Source organism: Crotalus tigris, unplaced genomic scaffold, assembly GCF_016545835.1.
Source record: "Crotalus tigris isolate CLP2741 ecotype Arizona unplaced genomic scaffold, ASM1654583v1 scf7180000021360.248163, whole genome shotgun sequence".
NCBI lineage: Eukaryota > Metazoa > Chordata > Lepidosauria > Squamata > Viperidae > Crotalus > Crotalus tigris.
This window is the reverse complement of record NW_024098471.1, coordinates 112,110-126,605: the sequence shown is the minus strand read 5'-3', so window position 1 is coordinate 126,605 and position 14,496 is coordinate 112,110. Positions and strand designations below refer to the sequence as shown.

General features: G+C 36.6%; 1 long non-coding RNA gene across 1 annotated transcript; it reads left to right on the top strand.

Moving 5' to 3' along the window:
* Positions 1–289: 289 nt before the first annotated feature.
* On the top strand, positions 290–3,691 carry LOC120320414. Its single transcript, XR_005559953.1, has 2 exons — positions 290–516; positions 2,680–3,691. It is a non-coding gene; the product is annotated as an uncharacterized LOC120320414 (long non-coding RNA).
* The last annotated feature ends 10,805 nt before the right edge of the window (positions 3,692–14,496 follow it).

Below are 14,496 nucleotides of genomic sequence, written 5' to 3'. Positions count from 1 at the left end.
CTATTATTCATCAGAGAAAGAGCACCAATCCTTGGCCAGAAGCAGCAGTATAACTAGGAAACTGGAAATGACAATTAATTCATGGATCTATACACATTTATGTATTTATGGAAATAGCCTGGAAAACAAAGCCAGCAAAAAATACCTTCCAGGTATGAGTCACAGCTTACACCTTACCAGTTCATCTCCTGTTAGTGCTTCCTGCTTGTTATGGCAAAATGCTTGGGTGCCTATCTCCATGGGAACAGATAAATACAGATGCTTTGAAGTTAAGGCCCAGTGTGAAAGCAGCAGCAGTACAGCCATTGATTTCAGCATGCAGACTTGACTAAGGATTTCCTGATCCAGTCAGCTTGGAAAAATATTAAATTGCTCTTACACTGGGGAAGACAGCATCTCAGGTCTCCATGTCAGAAACAGAAGGAAAAGCTACTTCTTCAACATAATATCAGACAAAAAGAACAAGGCAAGGGCACAGAGAGGAAAGCTTAGAAACAGAACTGACACCAGAAACAGGTACAGTCTGGATGAATGGTTAATAAAGGCATAGCCTTTGTTTTATAAAGGAGGAGAAAGGAGAACTAATTTAATTAAAGAGAAGAATCAGCTAAGTAACACATGCTCTGAACATTCAGCAAAAGGATCAGTGTATCATGAGAGCAGTGGTCACATGATTGGAAGCATAGCTTAGCATATAAGAATTTGGAAGCAACCACTTTGTTGTATGAAATACGGTAACTGGGATCCCAACATCCTTGTATCTTCAACGTTTCAAAGAATGATAGAAAATTAGCTTACTATGTCCAGTTTCTCTCAGCTATACATACAATATTATTTTTATTTTACATCAGAAGTTATCTCTTTTTGAGACTCCTTAATTATCTAATCTTAATTTTGTTATTACTTTTGGATGTAATTTTATATTGACAACAAGCTCTTTTTTTAAAAAAAATGCATTGTACCTTTCATTTTCCAATTTGTTCTTACAGCCCTGTGAGGGACTGTTTGACTGAGGGTCAGTGACCAGCCCAAAGTCATTCAATAAGCTTCTATAACAGAGGGGGGGGGGGACTTTAAGCTTCCTCTATGGACATGGATAAAGCCTTAAGCACTTTATAGAACCACTGGGTCTCACTGGCCTGCTCTAAAAGGAGGCATTACAACTGAAAAGGGCTTTCCACTTTTTATTATATTGGGGTGGAAGGATCCCCAGTGTTCCTCTTGGTGTACATATATTAAACAGACAGATTTTACAAATTTGAATGCCTAAAAATTGCTTATCAATTAATATTCAATGCAGTCTATTATTGTTTATTATGAATGCAAGGATAATTTGATAATTTTTCTCCAAAGAATGAGTCTCTTTCACTTCTACATCAATTCTTCTCTGTTGATGAAGACCAGCATAGCAGATCCTTTTCTTTTTTCCTCCATCTTTTGAGAAATGAAATTGTCAGCAAGAGAAGACAGGAATTTGTTGGACCTCTGGTGCTTGGCAGAAGTAAATTCCCAGAGGATATCAGGATAATCTGAAATATGAAATGTTCATTATTCCTTGCCTTTTTGAAAGAATGGCCAGTTGATGTAAGGCATGATCGGTACAGTTTCTCTTGTCTAGACACTTTTGTTCTCTCTCTTTTTATTAATACCAGAATACTTTCAGTGGGATTTCTATCCTCTGATTCCTGAATTTCTGTGCAAGTTTATTTTTCTGTTGGATTTTTGTTGGATTTTTTTTCCTTCTGAAACATTTCAGTGCTATGTACCAGTCATGAATATGGTCCGCTGTGTTTTGCTGATGCCAATCACAATAGGTTGCTCTTCCTCAGGTAGGATCTCTAGTTTTCTTAACTTATTTTTTGAGCATGTTTTAGTGTGTTGAGACTGTTGACGTTCTGAAGAGCACCATCTAGCTAGCTTCTCTGTTGTAGTTTCCTAAAACTCTGCCCTTCCTGGACTTCCCACTCTGCATTCTCCTTTCTTGTCCTTAGTCCTTGGGTATTTATTGGGTTACGGGTTTGTGCTGCCCTCCATTTGTTTTAGTTTAATGTCCTCCTGAAGAGATCAACAGAGCACCTGCCAAACATTTCCTTCACTCTTTGTAAGCTATAGCCCAGGCATGTCAAACTCACAACGTCACGTGACATCGCGCAACATATCGGGACTTTTTCCCCATTGCCAGCAATGGGGTAGGCACGGTTTCACCATGACACATCCGTTCTGTGGGCCGGCAGTTTGACATGCCTGTTATAGCCCATCCCTTCCCAAAATAAAGATAATATAAGCCATTATTGTAAAATACAAATCTTTCTTGGTGACTTGGTATACACTTGTGTAATTGTTGGCTTCCAGCATCCAATTTTCTCTTCTTGTACCAAGATGTTCAATTGCAAGGAATTATTAAAAACTACATGTGCTGCTATTCCTTTACCTTACTTTTCAAGGCCTCATAGTCTTGGATCATTCTTTAAAGATCCCTCCTGGCTATCATTCATTCCACCATGAATCAAAAAGAAAGAATAGTTGTTATGGGGTTGAATAATAATATATAATATTGAATATTATGTCCTTTATGTGTGCACCTAGAAGACCATATACCTCCTCAAATATTATATTGAGCTGCGTCAGTTTGTTTTCCGAAGGAATCACATACTGCCATAATATATCTTTTCTTCTCAGGGAGACTCAATCCATGGAGTATTCTATAAAGATACATGATATCATTTGCTCAAATGGCTGTTGATCATCATCTAGCTGGGCAGCCTGGAACTGGTTCCTGAATTTCATTGGTAATGTGTGTGCCTGATTCTCTTGCTTCTACCTCTTTTCCTCAGCCAAAGACAGTTTTTTTATTCTGTGATATTCTCTTTATTTCCTTGCCTCTTCTTGAGTAATTTCAACTGTCCGTGAACTTCTTATCTTCATGATGCATTATGGAATAGAAACTCTTTTCCCAGTTTCCTTCATTTGTTCTTCCAATAAATTTGCATTTGTAGCAAGTGTAGTTTGGGTAGATTAGGGTGATGCTTCCTCACTGTCTATGCTCCTAGCCAAGGTCACACATAAATCTACTGTTTGCTTCCTATGTTGTGAACTCCTGAATAAGCTGCCTTCTCTGGGTCAGGATTAGTCCAAATTTGAAGGAGGAAGAAAGAAAAAAGAAGTGAATAAAGATAGTCTTTTATTGTGAGAGTGGGAGTGCCAGTTATAAGCAGATGGGATTGAATATGCACGTTTTCACTAGAGATGCTTAAGAATTTTATTCAGTGCCCATTTTTATACAAACCTGTCAAATTTGCACTTCTCAAAGTTGATGGAACAGTTATTCTTTGATATTCACACTTCCACAAATGTTGATATAAAAGTTCACAGATAAAAATAATTAAAGACATACAAAAATATGTGTCTTAGGATAAATGCATATAAAAATTTACGCCAGCAGAAGTCTATAAAATATTCAGAGTATTCATTGGATCAGTTTTAATAGTTTATATTTTAATAATCGTTTTGAGTTTTAGCTGTTAAACTATTTATTTTAGTGTTAGCTGATTTGATAATAGTGCCTTCAGTTGTGAATAATAAATAATTGTACTGGGTGGGATGCAGTATTGTGATATTTTCAATTGCATACAATTAGAAATAGGAAGGAACTGTCTTACAAATAAACATATTAAAAAATATCCAAAATAAATTCCTCTATTCTTCATTTGTACAGTTGGTCAAATTTTGGTTCTTGTTCCAAATTTTGTATTTTAGTCAGTTCATCTTCTATTATTTAGCATCCTCTCTCTACGTGTGCTACCTTCTATGACATTTCGGAAGTCCATCAACCTCCAATATTGGGGTTTTTGGGATGTATTTGGTATACAAAGGAGAAGGGAACAGGAAAAGTGCAGCATGTGAAGAAAGTTCCATTCATACAACTCAGGATCTAGTCTTGTGAAATGGAAACTTTATTCCAGAAGATATTCCACCACTGAATATCTGGTTTGAAACCACTGGCTGCCAATTCATTTTGGATTTCCTGCAAAAGTCTTTTTTCTTCTCAAAATCATATTGCAAAAACAAAAATCTCTTGTTATGCTAATGAATTGCCTCTCTTCTCTTCCAACAATATGAGGATCCAGGAAAGAAACAACTGAAGGTTGAAAATGAAATGTGTAACAATTATGATATTAAATGCAGGGTGTGAGTGTAAAATGCAACTTTACAAAAAAGCATTCTCACATGGAAATTCATCTTGAGATACTTTGGATTTATGATAAGGCTCTTCTGGGTATTTCATTAAAAGAATTCTACATTCCCATCTACCTGTAAAAATGCTGTAGGTCATTCCTATTTCCAGATGGATGACTGACACTTAATTACTACTGACTACAATCTAGCAGATGACCTTTTAAAAATAAAATAGTTCTTGAGAATTTTCTGAAAACCTCCTTAAAGATTATGGCCTGACATCTCTATTTCCATGGAAGTAATTCAGCTCCTGCAAACCAAGAACAATATTACTCTCTAAAATGGGTGGTGTTTCCTACTGAACCTATTGTCTCTCATGGGCCACGCTGTCTATAATTATAAAGACAGGCTGTTTCCCAATATTTGCAATTATTGCTTCAGCATACAATACAGAGTGAAAGTTCATTCCTCTATCCAAGAAATCAAATACTATTACAACTAGTAAAATTGACTTCCAAGAAAACAGGCTAGAGCTTGAACTGTCAGTTTCATACTTAACAGCCTTTAGAAAGTAGTCATACCAAAAGAGACAAATAAAGCTAAATGTAGTGCTTTCAAGTGAATAGAAAGTTAGAATATATAGTATAGTGTTTCCATGAGTGATTGCTTGTTATCAGTACCACTATTATTTACATTACTTCTCTTTCAGTTGATATCAAGATCATAATCATAATGTCTCCTCTTCTGGCTTCCCCTTGATCAGTTTTAACTCAACAACAATCCTGTACAATTGGCTTTGTTAAGAAGCAATGACTGGCCCAGCATAACCATGGATAAAATAGATTAGAATCTGGGAACACCTATATGCTAGACTTCTTCCTTCCTACCCATTTCAGAATAAAAATGCCTGTTTGTTTTTCTACTTAAAACCCCAAATTTACTGCTGATTCAAATTTCTTTTGAAAACAAAAGAATACCAAAGAGAGTCATGACAGGCAGTCTTGAGTCTCACAACAAACTATATGCTATCCACTAAATTTTAGCAGCCAATGTACATCTTAAAAATCTCTATCCATTTTCATTCTATTTTTAGGAAACTTTCTACCAAAGTAAATGTGCTCTAGTTTTCTAACATTTCTGTATTACTTGTAATAGTCTAGTCCAGGGGTGTCAAACTACCGGCCCATGGGCCAGATGCGTCATGTCGAAACCGCATCCACCCCAGCTCCGGCAATGGGGAAAAAGTCATGATACGTCACAGCATGTCTTGTGACGTGGCAAGTTTGACATCCCTGATCTAGTCCATTTTCCCTATCAAACATAATTATCTTTGAAAATTAATTTTCAGATCTATAGTCATTGCACTATACAGTGTATATGATATGCGTTGCAAGTCATTTCTCAGCAACATGACATGATCTGAATTCTAATGTGCACACATTTGGATTATCTAACAACACATTTCTAATGACACAAGCATCCCTTATAGATATACTTACAAATACATTAAACAACTATGTAGATATCACACTTTCAGGTTGTAATCCTTGTTCAATATTGAATAAAGTTTTCAATTTTCTTTGTATCATATACCATTTTCACTGCATTCAGTGCAAAACATTCCATTATTCAAGCCTATTAATTTTAACACCTTTCTCTAAATCAGTGGTTCTCAACCTTTTTAATGCCGCGACCCCCAATCAGTCGTAAGTCGAGGACTACCCAACCGGTCGTAAGTCGCGGACTATCCAACCAGTCGTAAGTTGAGGACTTTCCCTGCCTGGGAGCGCCATGCATGCATGGTGCCACCCCCTGCGCCGGCTGAGGCGTAGCTGGCAAGCGGCAGAGACGGAGCAGACCGACCACCGGCTGGGCTACCAGCTGGCCCAGCCCAAAGGAGGTAAGGCACCCGCCGGGCCCCACGTGTGCCAGCAACCCTCCCTGTGCCCGCCGGCCTCCCACCTCCCACCCCTGGCCTTACATTTTTAGTAGTTGCTCAGCAGGGAGGGGTGGAAACTTCCAGACAGCTCGCCTTCACTGCAGAGAACTTGCAGCACCGTTTGCAGAATGGGACTTTTGGCGGGCTCAGCAGGACAGAGACAGCCTGGACAATTTCTATTGGCTTTTGAAAGCCAATAGAATTAGACTCTATTCAAGAGAGTCTATTCTATTGGCTTTCAAAAGCCAATAGAATAAAAGGGAGTAGTACAGCTAAGGAAAAGGGGGAAAACATGGCAGACTGCGTTGTTTGGTGACCCCCGTGAAATGGTCGTTCGACCCCAAATGGGGTCCTGACCCACAGGTTGAGAACTGCTGCTCTAAATCAACAAACATGGAAAAATATTTTTTTCTTTAATATATTTCTGAATAGTTTGCTGAAATACAAAATTCGGCCTGTGTGATTCTTGCCTAGCTTAAAGTCAGACAGCATTTCCCAGATTTTGCTCACTTGTATTTTTTTTTCTCAAAATTCTGCCAAACATCATTGACATTACATTTAATAAAATAATCTTGCCATAGTTTTTTCATTAATTCATTCAGTCTTTTTTTTCGCACAGGGGAATAATGATGCAGTCTTCACAATTACATTCAACAAATCTCACATCATCATAAAGCTACATACTACTGAAATATTTCTCTGGTTACATCTAGATCTATCATGATGTCATTTTCAAATTTAGTATGTAGTATTTAGCATTTACTATGTCCATTTTTTCAATAATTTTAATAAGGATAAAATAAAAAAATAAGAATAAACCTATTACAAAAATATATCAAAAAAGAGGTGGGAAAATATTAGATTCTTATCACTACCTCTTCTTCATTCCAAGCCTCACCCCATTTTCTATAAACCCATATTTAAATCTTCAACTCTAATTAATCAGCATATGTCCAGCAAAAGTTAACAGAAATAAGAAATAGTTATACTTCCATTTCCATTTAAACAAATTCCCACTAATCCCTCTCTTCAAATAATCAAAATCCCATTTCAATTAATAGTTAAACACTGCACAAAATAACTAATTATTAATCCATTACACCCAATTAACTATTTAAAATAGCTATCATCCAATCCCAATTTTTTTTTAAAAAAAAAAAAACTATTTGGCATCACCAGAGATAACAAACCATTACTTTAAAAATAAATAAACCGTTTTTGTGGTTTTCATCTGCCAGCAAACTTTAAATCCCACAAATAAAGTTCCAACACCTGCTTTCTGATAGTCTCTTTGTCTTTTTTCTCAAAGAACTTGTCATCTGCATCAAAATCCTTTTACAGTTGAGTAAAGTAGTTCCAGTAACTCCCTTATTGTTCAATATAAAAAAGTCCATCTTGTGGGGTTTATTACTTGTATATCTTTTTAGTTTGTAAATCATAATACAATTCCACTTGTAAATACAATATTTCCATCTATTTCTTATAACAGTTTTTAAATCCGCTTTTAAAGTCCATTTCAATTCTGTTCAGTAGGGCTTTTTCCAATGATTCATTTTGCTTCCATTATAAGTAGTTGAAGAACTTTTTGGACCCATGTTTTAAACATTTGTTTTTAAAAGGCTATCTGGCCCTTTAGTGACCAGACTTTAAGATCTTGTTATCTGCTCATAATGTAAGCAAAGATATTTTTCCCATGGGAGAGAACCCTTTAATTAAGGTCTTTCTTTAATTCAAATTAGCCTGAACCCTTAAACTGTTTGTTTTAAAATCAACTTAATGAGCCTTTTGCTGTGTATTAAAAAAAGAAAACTCTTATGAAACTATAGCATATAAATTTCTTTCTAAATAAATAAATAGAAGACTTAACCAGCAAACTCCAAAGCTCTAGTTCTGAAGCTTTTTCTCCAACACTTAGTACAGTCCTTGTTGACCCAACCAATGACCAAGTCTCTAACTACATCTCACCATATTGTTTATAGGAGAGGCAATCTTCATCTGGCAACATTCTAGTGTTTTGGCCATGAAAAACACAATCAAATAAGCCAATTAATCAACATATCAACCTGTGGTCCCTGAGTTCAATGATAAAACCATGTTTCCAGAGCCTTTTGGAAAACTAATAATATTACCTTTTACAATTTTATCTCTGGGGATATGATATTCTACAGAGAATGAGTCACTAAAAAGAAGCCTCTTTTTCTTGGTCCCACCAGATAATCAATTTAAAAATACTTTTCTCTGAAGAAAATAGATTAGCTACTCAATTTCAAGTCAACACAACCAAGAGCAACATCTGCTGCAAATGTGGGAGGGTACAGTTCCATCCATCTGAAAGGCCCCAATTGCTCCACAGTTGCAACATATTAGATTCTTTCTGCTCCTAGAGTTACAAAACACCAACAGGATCCAACACTCACCCAAAATACCCCCCACAGATATCCTCTAATCCAGTGGTGGCGAACCTATGGCACGCATGCCAGAGGTGGCACACAGAATCCTCTCTGTGGGCATGCATGCCATCACTCCAGCCCCACCTCCCCTTGTGGCCTCCTCCTCACCAGGAGCCCCCAAAGGAGAGTCACCCCTGGCACGGCCTGTGCAGAGCAGCGCAGCCAAGGACATGGCAGCCAGGCAGCAGGGACAAGACTCCGCCCTCGCACCCCATCATGTGTAGATGATGCTGCACTGTGCAGGTGGAGGGCGTGGCTGCCATGGCACTGCAAGACCACTTGAGTGATCTGCAGCAGACCATGGAGGCGGTAGGTGGTCCTGCAGGCAGGCGGGGCGGGGCGGGGTGGGGTGGAGCAGGGTTGGGGGGCAGGAGTGGTTTTTGGGCACTCAGTGTATAAAAGGTTCATCATCATTCAGTCACCTGATATAGAGGTACAGCTATTATCCCTGTGTTGAAAAAATAAAGAGCACCCATGACTTGTGGGATCAACATTTTGTTTTCCTGCTTAAATTAGGAACCATTCAAGTATCAAGTGATATAATCTCAACAGTGGCTGGCACATTATTTAGGACTGCTCTTTCTACAATTTTCCTTTTTTTTTTTTTTTTTCAAAATTAGGTATTTTACAGGAGGTGAAATAGCTGCCTGCCTAAGGAATTTATTCTGTCATTTTATGTGCAGCACAACTCGATAAGAAGTAGCTAGAACAAGAATATGCCTCCAGTAGAAGAAATCAAGAAAGTGCATATCTCTTCCCTTATCTTTTGCTAGGCTGGTTACTTTTAATGCTGTGAAATCAACAGGGGTCCTTTAATTGGGCACAATGCAGTGTTATTTGAAATGTCAGGGTACTGACTGAATCAGCTAGTGGTACTAACAGAGTTAAATTGTTTTCAAAATACCAACAGGAGGCACTTACAGAAAAATACATCAGCTAAAATATTGACCAATTCTACAGCATCTGAAACTTTTAACAGGGAGATTTTAGATAGAATTTCTAAAATAAGATTTTAGAGAATTGCTATGAAGACTGTACAATAACAGTGGAAAGTCAAGGTCACTATAAACTGCTCGTATGATGGGTTTATTTAGATTTTCTGTAGTCCTTTACAAGAGCAAATTCCACTTGTCACAGCAAAAAGGACTATTGTGCTCTTGCTATAGCACTTTTCAACTCCACAAATGTAATTGCTATAACATTTAAGAAGCTGCAATATACATGCACATAGCATTGTATTTTCTTTGATGTAGTAGTCTATCAGCAGCTACGAGAGCCAGAATTTTAAATTCCTAACCTTGATGTAAGAAAAGATTTTAAGTGATTTTTGTCCTCTCCTCACCCAATGCCTAGTAAATTCAACAATTAAATGTGTTATGTTTCAAGTGTTTCTAATAATAGGAGAGTGTCCTAATAAAACATATCCTTTGACAAAAATCAGAAGCAAAATAAATTTGGTTCCAATTTTATGCTGTAAGTGATTTTTTTTAATAAACCTTCAATGCATTGCAATAATTTTACAAATTTAATTTACTTTCATAAGGTATATACCACTTTTCTGAATCACTTTTAGTTCTAATCAAGTTAGAAATTAAATAGGCTTCTTTTTCTGAATAGATGCCTTGGATTAATAAATTTATACCTAGTTTACTGGGCAACAGGTTGATGAAAGATTGAAAGTATTACTTCAAGATTCAAATAAAATATATTAATATTGGTAGTATATCAGCAAAGGGCTATATTATTCTCACAACATTTAGTATATTCTATATATAATCCAAAATTATATGCTTGAAATATCAGTTAAACAGCTACCTATTGCCCTCTGTGATCGTCATAACAACATTAGATTACATAATAGTAACATCTATAACTAATCCTCATCTTGCTTGGGAGGAGGCGGAAATACACATAGATCATACAGAATATAGCAGTGCCGTTGCTTCTATTTGTTGTCTACCAAACAAAACATTTTGCTTAATTTCCAATTTAAGGTTTCAGAAGTAGGCTTACTTCAGCTCAGAGCAATTTGCAAGTTTCCTGATTCAAGTTAGGATCTGAATGCTAAGATGTAAGCTTAGAAATTCAGGTATCTGTCTTTGTTATATGTTGTCCTTGGATCCCAACATCTCTCTCCTCCCTCCCCCCTCATCCTACACCAGGGGTCTTCAAACTTGGCCCTTTTATGACTTGTGGACTTCAACTCCCAGAATTCCTCAGCCAGGCACTCCTGGCTGAGGAATTCTGGGAGTTGAAGTCCACAAGTCATAAAAGGGCCAAGTTTGAAGACCCCTGTCCTAAAGCCTCAATTCAAAGACTTTAGGTGAGAGTGCAGAAACAATAGGAGAAGTGGAGGGAGCTAAATTTCAGGTAAATAGAAGCAGGAGTGTTTTCAAGAAGCACCTTTAGGTGTTGATATCTGTTGTTACACATTTAAAAAGAAAGGCTTTTGTTTTCTATTAAATTGGCACTAAATCGTTTAGAATAGTGATGAATAATGCACATAGACCCTTATGCATTTGTTGAGGCAGAAAGACAAACACTAAATATGGCCAGGCAAATATTCAATGCTGCACACTTCGATCTCACACATTCCCCAGAAGCTCTTTTACCTTCTGTAGAACAGCTGGATGATCTATTGCTTTAGCATCGTCTCACAAATTACTGTAATTAGAAACCCTTGATAATACCTTTAACAATGACCAAAAGCTAGGGCTTCCAATCACAAAGCTACACCTGCTCTCTCCATCTCGTGTTTTTTCTTCCTGGGAAGAAATACATCAACATTTGTAGACAACTGTCTGGCTTTATATAAACTGGGATTTTAAAAATCTGGTTAAACAAGGCAACATAACATTGAACATAACATTAAACCAAACTACACATAAACCCAAAGCAAAAAAGTCACATTGTATTACTTGTAAGCTAGACAAGTAGACCACTAGTTTGCCTCTCTGGATGGATTCATATGTCATGCTAAATTACAATGCAATTTGTTTGTTTTGGTTTAGCAAATGTAACTATTATAGCTTTGGATGCCTTTCTGAGAGGTTCAGCAAACCTATTAAGAGATAGCAAGTTCAGATCCAGGTCTTATGTGCCTAGTTTATTTCGGAGTTCAGGATTGGCTGAATTCATAGCATTAGTTTAACAATTTTCTTTATATAGAGGCCATACATAGAGAGGCACTATAGTTCACCAAGACAGAGAAAAAAGCCTGTTGAAATATATATTCATGGAAAAGAGGTGCTCCAGCGAAGGTGTTTGGATTGTAATAGCTAAATTAAATAATCACTCATGAAGGCTAAAGACAATGATTGTTTTAAGCAGGCTAAAGATGCAGCATTTTCTTCACTAAGTATTTCATGATAGATTTCCAGTTCTTCTTTCTTATATTACCTATATATTTTAGAATTCTTTATTATAGGTTGCTTAGTCAAAAAATAAAAAGAACAGCTGAAAATGCTTCATCTGTTTCATCATGTTTCAAATTCTCAGTTATTAAGGAAGAAATAGTCTTGCCTTGACCTGATAGATTTCAAGTGCACAGAAATTCAGGAAAAGCGGTATTCGAATTCACTTATAACCTTGCCTACTTAGCTCATTCAAAATAATCTGATAAATGCATGCATTTCTTCTGAGGACATGAAAGGTTCCATTAAAAAAGTTGCAATGTTCAGCAATTTCCGCACAATTGTATTCCTCATTGCACTTTATTTGATGTTGTTTTATCAAACTCCAAAACTAGAAATAAACCAATTTTCTTTTATAATTATGGCTCTTCTGAAGTATGGCAAGTAATGTCAGAGACTGTCTGGCACATTTGTTTCTTTTTGCTGGAGAATGAGTTAAATAGTAATTCTAAACTTTTGAAAATAGAATTGCACATTTGGAATGGGTATTCAAGATGGTCCTACCTATAAGGAGGTAATTTAAATATCATTATGTAATGTTACAAACCAATTTTCCAAATCTAGTATCCTATACAATATTCATTTATTTCACAGTAAATCCTAAAGAAATTGCACAGGATTGCACTATTATTCATCAGAGTTTCCCCCTTTCCTAAAAAATGTACATTTTTCTCCATTTCAAAAGTAAAATTCTTAACTGTTTCCCAGTGATACCACTCCGTATATAAAATTAAAGTTTAACACCATATGGAAAAATGTGCAAAGTGCATAAATTACAAACAATGACTTTTAATTTCTCTTGTGTTAAACTAGAATAATGCATTTATATGAAATATAGATTTGGGGCTATTATCATTGCTTTGTATTGCTTTGCCCTATAATGACATTTTCTCTGATATGTTTTCCTATTATTGTTGAGCCATATATTTAAACTTGATCTGGCATTTTTTTAAAAAAGGTATATGTTTATGCATATCATTTCATGATTACTGAATGTGCCAATATATTGTATATACAGTGTACCTCCTACTTTGCGAGATATGGGAAATATTGTGGATATCTCTGAATTTGGATTATGAGAGAAATTCTTTGAATGTTGAGCAAAGCAATGGTAAACAGCATTGATGAAATAGAAAAAGATCAGAATGAAGGTGATATTGAGTTGATTATTATGTATAGAAATGAAGGTCTAGGTTTAATTATTATTGTGTATGTCAAAAATAATGGATTGGTGTCCTTTGTTCAGTTTGTGTATGAAAATAGGCATCCATAGACTGGTGATAGTTGTATATTATGTTCCACTGAATGTTGATAATGAGTCTGGGGGGAAATTATATAGTGCAGATGAGTGGAAAATCATCTGCAAAATCATCATTTTGCAGATGATGTTCCAACAAAAAATGTTTTGAAAAATTATTCCAGAAACTCACCAGATTCTTTTACTGACAAGAACTGAGTATTAGTGATAGACATTGACTCTTTATGGTATGACTCAACTCTTAGGCTTGAATTCAGCTAAAGGCTATCAGACTCAAAATATAGCACAGCTAGAGAAAAAAAAATATTGCACACTAGGTAGACATTCTATTATCCCAGTGCCCAAGAAAGCCTTCATCAAGGAGCTGAATGACTACAGACCAGTTGCTCTGACATATATAGTTATGAAAACCTTTGAAAAGTTAGTGCTAGCCCATCTGAAAATCATCATGGATCCACTGCTTAGACCCCTTGCAATTTGCCTAGAGTGCAAATAGATCAGCAGATGATGCTGTTAACATGGCACTGTACTTTATATTATAATGTCTTGAATCCCCAAGGATCTATGTAAGGGTCCTTTTTGTAGACTTCAGCTTTGCATTCAATACCCACATTCCAGAAATTCTTCTCTCCAGACTGACTCAGCTAGCTGTGCCTGACCACACTTGTAGATGGATGATTAGGTTTCTAACAGATAAAAAGCAGCAGGTGAAGCTAGGTAAAACTACATCAAATACTCATATAATTAGCAGACAGCCCTCAGGGCTGTGTGCTCTCTCCATTACCCTTTTCTCTCTATACCAGAGGTGTCAAACTGCCGACCCATGGGCTGGTTGCATCATATGGAGGCCGCGCCCACCCCAGCTCCAGCAATGCAAAAAAAAGTCACGATACGTCGCAATGCGTCACGTGACATGGCAAGTTTGACACCTGTGCTCTATACCAATGACTGCATCTCGGAGGATCCCTCTGTTAAAGTACTGAACTTTGCAGATGATACAACAGTTATTGGTCTCATTGAAGATAGTGATGAGTCTGCATAAAGATGGGAGGTTAAAACTGGCCCTCTGGTGCAGTCAAAACAATCTGGAGCTGAACATGCTTAAAACTATAGAGATGAGAATGGATTTTAGGAGGAGTCTTCCTATTCTACCACCTCTTCCTATATTTGACAGCACAGTATCATCAGTAGAATCCTTCAGGTTTTTGGGTTCCATAATCTCTCAAGATTTGAAATGGAGGTCTAACATTAGAACCATCA